We start from the raw sequence: 7,326 nt of genomic DNA on the forward strand, positions 1-7,326 counted from the left end.
AAACAAATATAAGCAACATAACTGAACAAGAATTTAGAACAATAATCATAAAATTAATCGCCGGGCTTGAGAAAAGCATGGAGGACATCAGAGAAACTATGGCTACAAACACTATGGAGCATAAAAATAGTTACGGTGAAATAAAAAAAAATGGGATAAATGAGATACATAATAAACTGTAGGCCTCCAGTGCACGGAATGAAGAGGCAGAAAGGAGAATAAGTGATTTAGAAGACACTATCATAGAAAAAGAAGACACTGAGAAAAAGAGTGATAAACTGATCCAGGAGCATAAAAGAAGAGTTTGAGAGCTCAGCGATAGAATCAAAGGGAACAATATCTATCATAGGAATTCCAGAAGAGGAAGAGAGAGGGAAAGGTGCTGAAGGAGTCCTGGAACAAATTATAGCAGAGAACTTCCCCAACCTGGGGAGGGAAGTAGACGTTGAAATTCAAGAGGCACAGAGAACTCCCCTCAGATGTAACCTGAATCGATCACCTACACGACATATCATAGTGAAACTGGCAAAATATCACACTAGAGAGATTGTGAATGCATCTAGGGAGAAAAGGGCCCTAACATAAAAAGGGAAACCGATCAGAGTGGTAACTGACCTATCTACTGAAACTTGGCAGGCCAGAAAGAAATGGCAGGAGATCTTCAATGTGATGAATGGAAAAAAATATGCAGCCAAGAATCCTCTATCCAGCAAGCCTGTATTTCAGAATGGAAGGAGAGAAAAAACGCTTTCCAAATAAACAAAACTTGAAAGAATTTGTAACCAATAAACCATTCCTACAAAAAAACCGAGGGGGACTCTCTGAGGGAAGTGTTGCAAGGAATGTAAGATACCACAGACACCACCACAAACATGAATCCCATAAAGGACACAATGACTCTAAACCCACATATTTCAACAATAACGCTGAGTGTAAATGGGATGAGTGCTCCAATCAAAAGACATAGGGTAGGGGCGCCTGGGTGGCTTAGTNCTCTCCTAGAAATAAATAAAACATTAAAAAAAACACTTAAAAAAAACAAAAAATAACAAAAGACATAGGGTAGCAGAATGGATACAAAAAATCCATCTATTTGCTGTCTACAAGAAATGCATTTGAGACTGGAAGATACCTTCAGATTAAAAGTAAGGGGATGAAGAAATATATATCATGCTATGGGAAGTCAAAAGAAAGCTGGAGTAGCTATACTTATATCAGACAAACTGGACTTTAAATTAAAGACAATAACAAGAGATGAAGAAGGGAATTATATAATAATTACAGGGTCTGTCTATCAGGAAGAAGTAACAATCATAAATGTCTGTGCACCGAATATGGGAGCACCTAAATATTTAAAACAATTAATAACAAACAGAAACAATCATATAGATAAGAATGTGCTAATAGTAGGGGACTTTAATATTCCACTTACAGCTATGGATAGATCAACCAGACAGAAAGTCACTCAAGAAATAATAGACTTGAATGACACATTGGACCAGATTGTTCTGACAGATATATTCAGAACTCTACATCCTTAGGCAGGGGAATGCACTTTCTTCTCAAGTACGCATGGCACATTCTCCAAGACAGATCACATGCTGGGAAAAAAAGCAGCCATTAATAAATATAAAAGAATTGAGATCATACCATGCACACTTTCAGACCATAATGCTTTGAAACTCGAAATCAATCACAGGAAGAAGTATCGAAAACCTCCCAAAACATGGAGGTTAAAGAACACCATACTAAAGAATGAATGGGCCAATCTGGAAACTAGAGAAGAAATTTAAAAATACATGGAAACAAATGAAAATGAAAATACAACAATCCAAACTCTATGGGATGGGGCAAAGGATATCCTAACACGGAAGTACATTGCCCTCCAGGCCTATTTCAAGAAATTAGGAAAAGAACAAGAGCAAAATCCTATAGCTCGCCTAAAGGAAGTAGAGGCAGAGAAACAAGAGCGCCCCAAACCCAGTAGAAGAAGAGAAATAGTAAAAGTCAGAGCAGAAATGAACAACATAGAGACCAAGGAAACAATTGAACAGATCAACGAAAACAAGAGTTGGTTTTTTGAAAAAATAAACAAAATTGACAAACCTCTAGCCAGGTTTCTCAAAAAGTACAGAGATCACCCTAATAGACTAAATCATGAATGAAAATGGACTTCTTACAACCCCTCAGAAATACAAGCAATTATTAGGGAATACTAAGGAAAATTATATGCCAGCAAATTGGACAACTTGGAAGAAATGGACAAATTCCTAAACACACACTCACTACCAAAATTCACACCGGAAGAGATAGAAAATCTGAACAGTCCCATAACTAGTGAAGAAATCGAATCAGTGATCAAAAATCTTCCAACAAATAAGAGCCCTGGACCTGATGGCTTCCCTGGGGAATTGTACTAGACATTTAAAACAGAATTAATCCCAATTCTTCTAAAGCTATTCCAAAAAATAGAAATCGAAGGAAAACTTCCAGACTCATTTTATGAAGCCAGCATCACTCTGATTCCCAAGCCAGACAGAGATCCAGCAAAAAAAGAGAACTACAGGCCAATATCCTTGATGAATATGGATGCAAAAATCCTCAACAAGATACTTGCAAATCGAATCCAACAACACATAAAAATAATTATACACCAAGATCAAGTGGGATTCATTCCTGGGTTACAGGGCTGGTTCAACATTCGCAAATCAATCCATGTGATACATCACATCAATAAAAGAAAAGATAAAAACCATATGATCCTGTCAATAGATGCAGAAAAAACATTTGACCAAATACAGCATCCCTTCTTAATAAAGACTCTCGAGAAAGCGGGTAGAAGAAACTTACTTAAACATCATAAAATCCATCTATGAGAAGCCTTCAGCTAAAACCATCCTCAACGGGGAAAAACAGAGCTTTCTCCCTGAGATCAGGAACACAACAGGGATGTCCACTCTCACCACTGTTGTTTCACATAGTGCTGGAAGTCCTAGCATCAGCCATCAGACAGCAAAAGGAAATCAAAGGCATCAGAATTGGTAATGAAGTCAAACTTTCACTTTTCGCAGACGACATGATACTCTACATAGAAAACCCGACAGACTCCACCAGAAGCCTCCTAGAACTGATCCATGAATTCAGCAATGTTGCAGGGTACAAAATCAACATACAGAAATCGGTTGCATTTTTATACACCAACAATGAAGTAACAGAAAAAGAAATCAAGAAACTGAACCCATTCACAATTTTGCAAAAAAAAAACAAAAACAAAAAACCCATAAAGTACCTGGGAATAAACCTAACTAGAGATATAAGAGATCTGTATGATGAAAACTATAGAAAACTTATGAGGGAAATTGAAGAAGACACAAGGAAATGGAAAAACATTCCATGCTCATGGATAGGAAGAATAAATATAGTTAAAATGTCATTACTACCCAAAACAATCTATACATTCAATGCAATCCCAATCAAAATTACACCAGCATACTTCTCAAAATTAGAATAAAGTATCCTAAAATTTGAATGGAACCACAAAAGACCCCGAATAGCCAAAGTAATACTGAAGAATAAAATCAAAACTGGAGGTATCACCATCCCAGACTTTAGCCTCTACCACAAAGCTATCTTCATCAAGACAGTATGGTACTGGCACAAAAACAGACACATAGACCAATGGAATAGAATTGAGAACTCAGAATTGGACCCAAAAGTATACAGCCAACAAAACTTTGACAAAGCAAGAAAGAGTATCCAATGGAAACAAGACAGTCTTTTTTAACAGATGGTGTTGGGAGAACTGGACAGAAACATGCAGAAGAATGAAACTAGATCATTTTCTCACACCATAGACAAACATGAACTCAAAATGGAATAAGGACCTGAATGTGAGACAGGAAGCCATCAAAACTCTAAATGAGCAAGCAGGAAACAACCTCCTTGACCTCCACCGCAGCAATTTATTACTTGACACATCCCCAAAAGCAAAAGAATCAAGAGGAAAAATAAACTATTGGGACATCATCAAGATTAAAAGCTTCTGCACGGCAAAGGAAACAATCCATAAAACTAATAGGCAACTGATGGAATGGGAAAAGATAGTTGCAAGTGGCATATCATATAAAGGGTTAATCTCCAAAACCTATAAAGACCTCACCAAACACCCACATGAAAAACAAACAACCCAGTGAAGAAATGGGCAGAAGATGTGAACAGACACTTCTCCAAAGAGGACATCCAGATGGCCAACAGACACATGAAACGATGCTCAGCATCCCTCCTTATTATGGAAATAAACATCAAAACCATACTGAGATACCACCTCACACAAGCCAGAGTGGCTAAAATGAGCAAATCAGAGGACTACAGATGCTGGCGAGGATGTGGAGAAACCGGCACCCTCCTACACTGTTGGTGGGAATGTAAACTGGAGNACTCTTGAATGCTAAGAACAAACTGAGGACTGGTGGGTGTTGGGGGGAGGGGGGAGATGGGCATGGATGAGGGCACTTGTGGTTATGAGCACTGGGTGTTATATGGAAACCAACTTGACAAGAAACTATTTGCAAAAAAAATGGAAAAACTTTTCATGCCAATGGATTGGAAGAACAAATATTGTTAAAATGTCAGTACTACGCAAAGCAATCTGCATATTCAATTCAATCCCTGTAAAAATAACAACATCATTCTTACAGAGCTAAAGCAAATAATTCTTAAATTTGCATGGAACCAGGAAATATTCCGAATAGCCAAAGCAATTATGAAAAAGGAAATCAAAGCTAGAGTCATCACAATTCTGGACTTCACGTTGTGTTACAAAGCTGTAATCATCAAGAAAGTATGGTACTGGTACAAAAACAGACACATATATCAATGGAACAGAAATCAAAACCCAGAAACAGACCCAGAAATGTATGGCCAACTAGTGTTTGACAAAGCAGGAACTAATATCCAATGGAAACAAGACAATCTCTTCAGCAAATGGTGCTGGGAAAACTGAACAGCGACATGCAGAGAAAATGAAGCTGGACAACGTTCTTACACTATACACAGAAATAAACTCAAAATGGTTGAAAGACCTAAACAGAAGGCAGGAAGCCATCAAAATCCTAGAGTAGACAGCAGGCCTCAACCTCTTTGACCTCAGCCTTAACAACTTCTTACTTGATACATCTCTGGAGGCACAGGAAACAACAGCAAAAATAAACTATTGGGGGGGTGCCTGGGTGGTTCAGTTGGTTTAGCGTCTGACTTTGGCTCAGCTCATGATCTCACGGTTCGAGCGTTCGAGCCCTGCGTCGGACTCGGTGCCGACAGCTAGTTCAGAGTCTGGAGCCTGTTTCAGATTCTGTGTCTCCCTCTCTCTCTGACCCTCGCCTGCTCTCTCTCTCCGTCTGTCTCTGTCTCTCTCTCTCTCAGAAATAAGTAAAACATTTAAAAAGTTTTTAAAAATGAATTGTTGGTACGTCATCAAGATAAAATTTGTCTGCAAAACAAAGAAAACAATCTGCAAAACTGAAAGGCATCCAATGAAATGGGAGAAGATATTTGCAAATGACATATCAGATAAAAGGTTAGTATCCAAAATCTACAAAGGATTTATCAAACTCAACACCCAAAAAACAAGTAATCCAGTGAAGAAATGGACATTAATACACACTTTTCCAAAGAAGATATGCAGATAGCTAACAGCACACAAAAAGATGGTCAACATGACTCATCATCAGGGAAATACAAATCAAAACCACAATGAGATGTCACCTTATACCTGTCACAATGGGTAAAATGAACAACTCAGACAACAGCAGATGTTGCTGAGTTTGCAGAGAATGGGGAACACTTTTGCACTGTTAGTGTGAATACAAACTGGTGTATCCAGTCTGGAAAACAGTATGGAGGTTCCTTAAAAAAGAAAAATGGAGCTACACTATGACACAGAAATTGCACTACGAGGTATTTATGCAAAGGATACAAATATGCTGATTCAAAGGGGCACATGCACCCTCATATTTATAGAAGCACTATCAACAATAGCCAAAATATGGAAGGAGCCCAAATTTCCATTGACTGATGAGTGGATAAAGAAGAGGCGTATGCATATACAATGGACTATTACTTGGCAATCAAAAAGTATGAAGTCTTGCCATTTTCAACAACATGCATGGAACTAGATGGTATTATGCTAAGCAAAATAAGTCAGTTAGAGAAGGACAAATATATGATTTCAATCATGTGGAATTTAAAAAGCAAAACGAGCATAGGGGAAGTGAAGGAAAAATAAGATAAATACAGGGAGACAACCTTCAGATACAGACTGTTAAATACAGAGAACACACTGAGGGTTGCTGATGGTTTGTTGGGTGGAAAGATGGGCTAAATGGGCAATGGACATTAAGGAGGACACTGGTTGGTATGAGCACTGGGTGTTATGTGTAAGTGATGAAACACTAAATTCTATTCATGAAATCATTATTACACTATATGTTAACTAACTTTGATTTAAGTTAAAAATAAAAATAAAAGAAAGCATGAAATATTTCCATTTGTAATGACATACATGGTCCTATAGAGATATGCTATATAAAATAAGTCAACAGAGAAAGACAAACACTCTATTATTTTACTTATGTGAAGAATCTAAAAATAAAAAGACATGAGCAGCCAGATACAGAATAATAGATACAGTGAACAAAATAGCAATTTCTGTAAAAGAAGGATGTGGAGGAATAGGCAAAATAGGTAAAGATGATTAAGAGCTAGAAATTTCTACTTTTAAAATAAATATGTCACAACAGAAATGTTTAGCATAGAGAATTATAGTCAATAATATTGTAATATCTTTTTTTATAGTGATAGATGATAACTAGATTTTCCAGGGCCAGGGCATGATTTTGTAATGTGTAAAACTATAGAATCACTATGATGTATGCCTGAAACAAATTGGATATTGTATGTCAATAGTACTTTAATGTTAAAAAGTAAAGATACCTTACAGAACACTTCAGAGAATATCAAGGAGAAAAGTATCTCTATTACAGTGGTACTAGAAGAAGAAATGAGAGAAAAAGAGACAGAAAATTTATTTGAATAAATAATGGCTGAAAACCTATCTAATCTAGAGAAGGAAATTGACATTTGGGTACAGGAAACCCATAAAATTCCAAAAGAAAATTTGAACCCAAAGAGATATACACCCTGACTCATTATAATTAAAATGTCAAATGTTAAAGATAAGGGGATAATCTTAAAATCAACAAGAGAAAAACAATTTGTTCCATACAAAAGAAACCCTATTATCTATAACCAGATTTGTCACCAATAATG

This window comes from Crocuta crocuta, unplaced genomic scaffold (assembly GCF_008692635.1).
Source record: "Crocuta crocuta isolate KB4526 unplaced genomic scaffold, BGI_CrCroc_1.0 scaffold800, whole genome shotgun sequence".
Taxonomy (NCBI): Eukaryota; Metazoa; Chordata; class Mammalia; order Carnivora; family Hyaenidae; genus Crocuta; species Crocuta crocuta.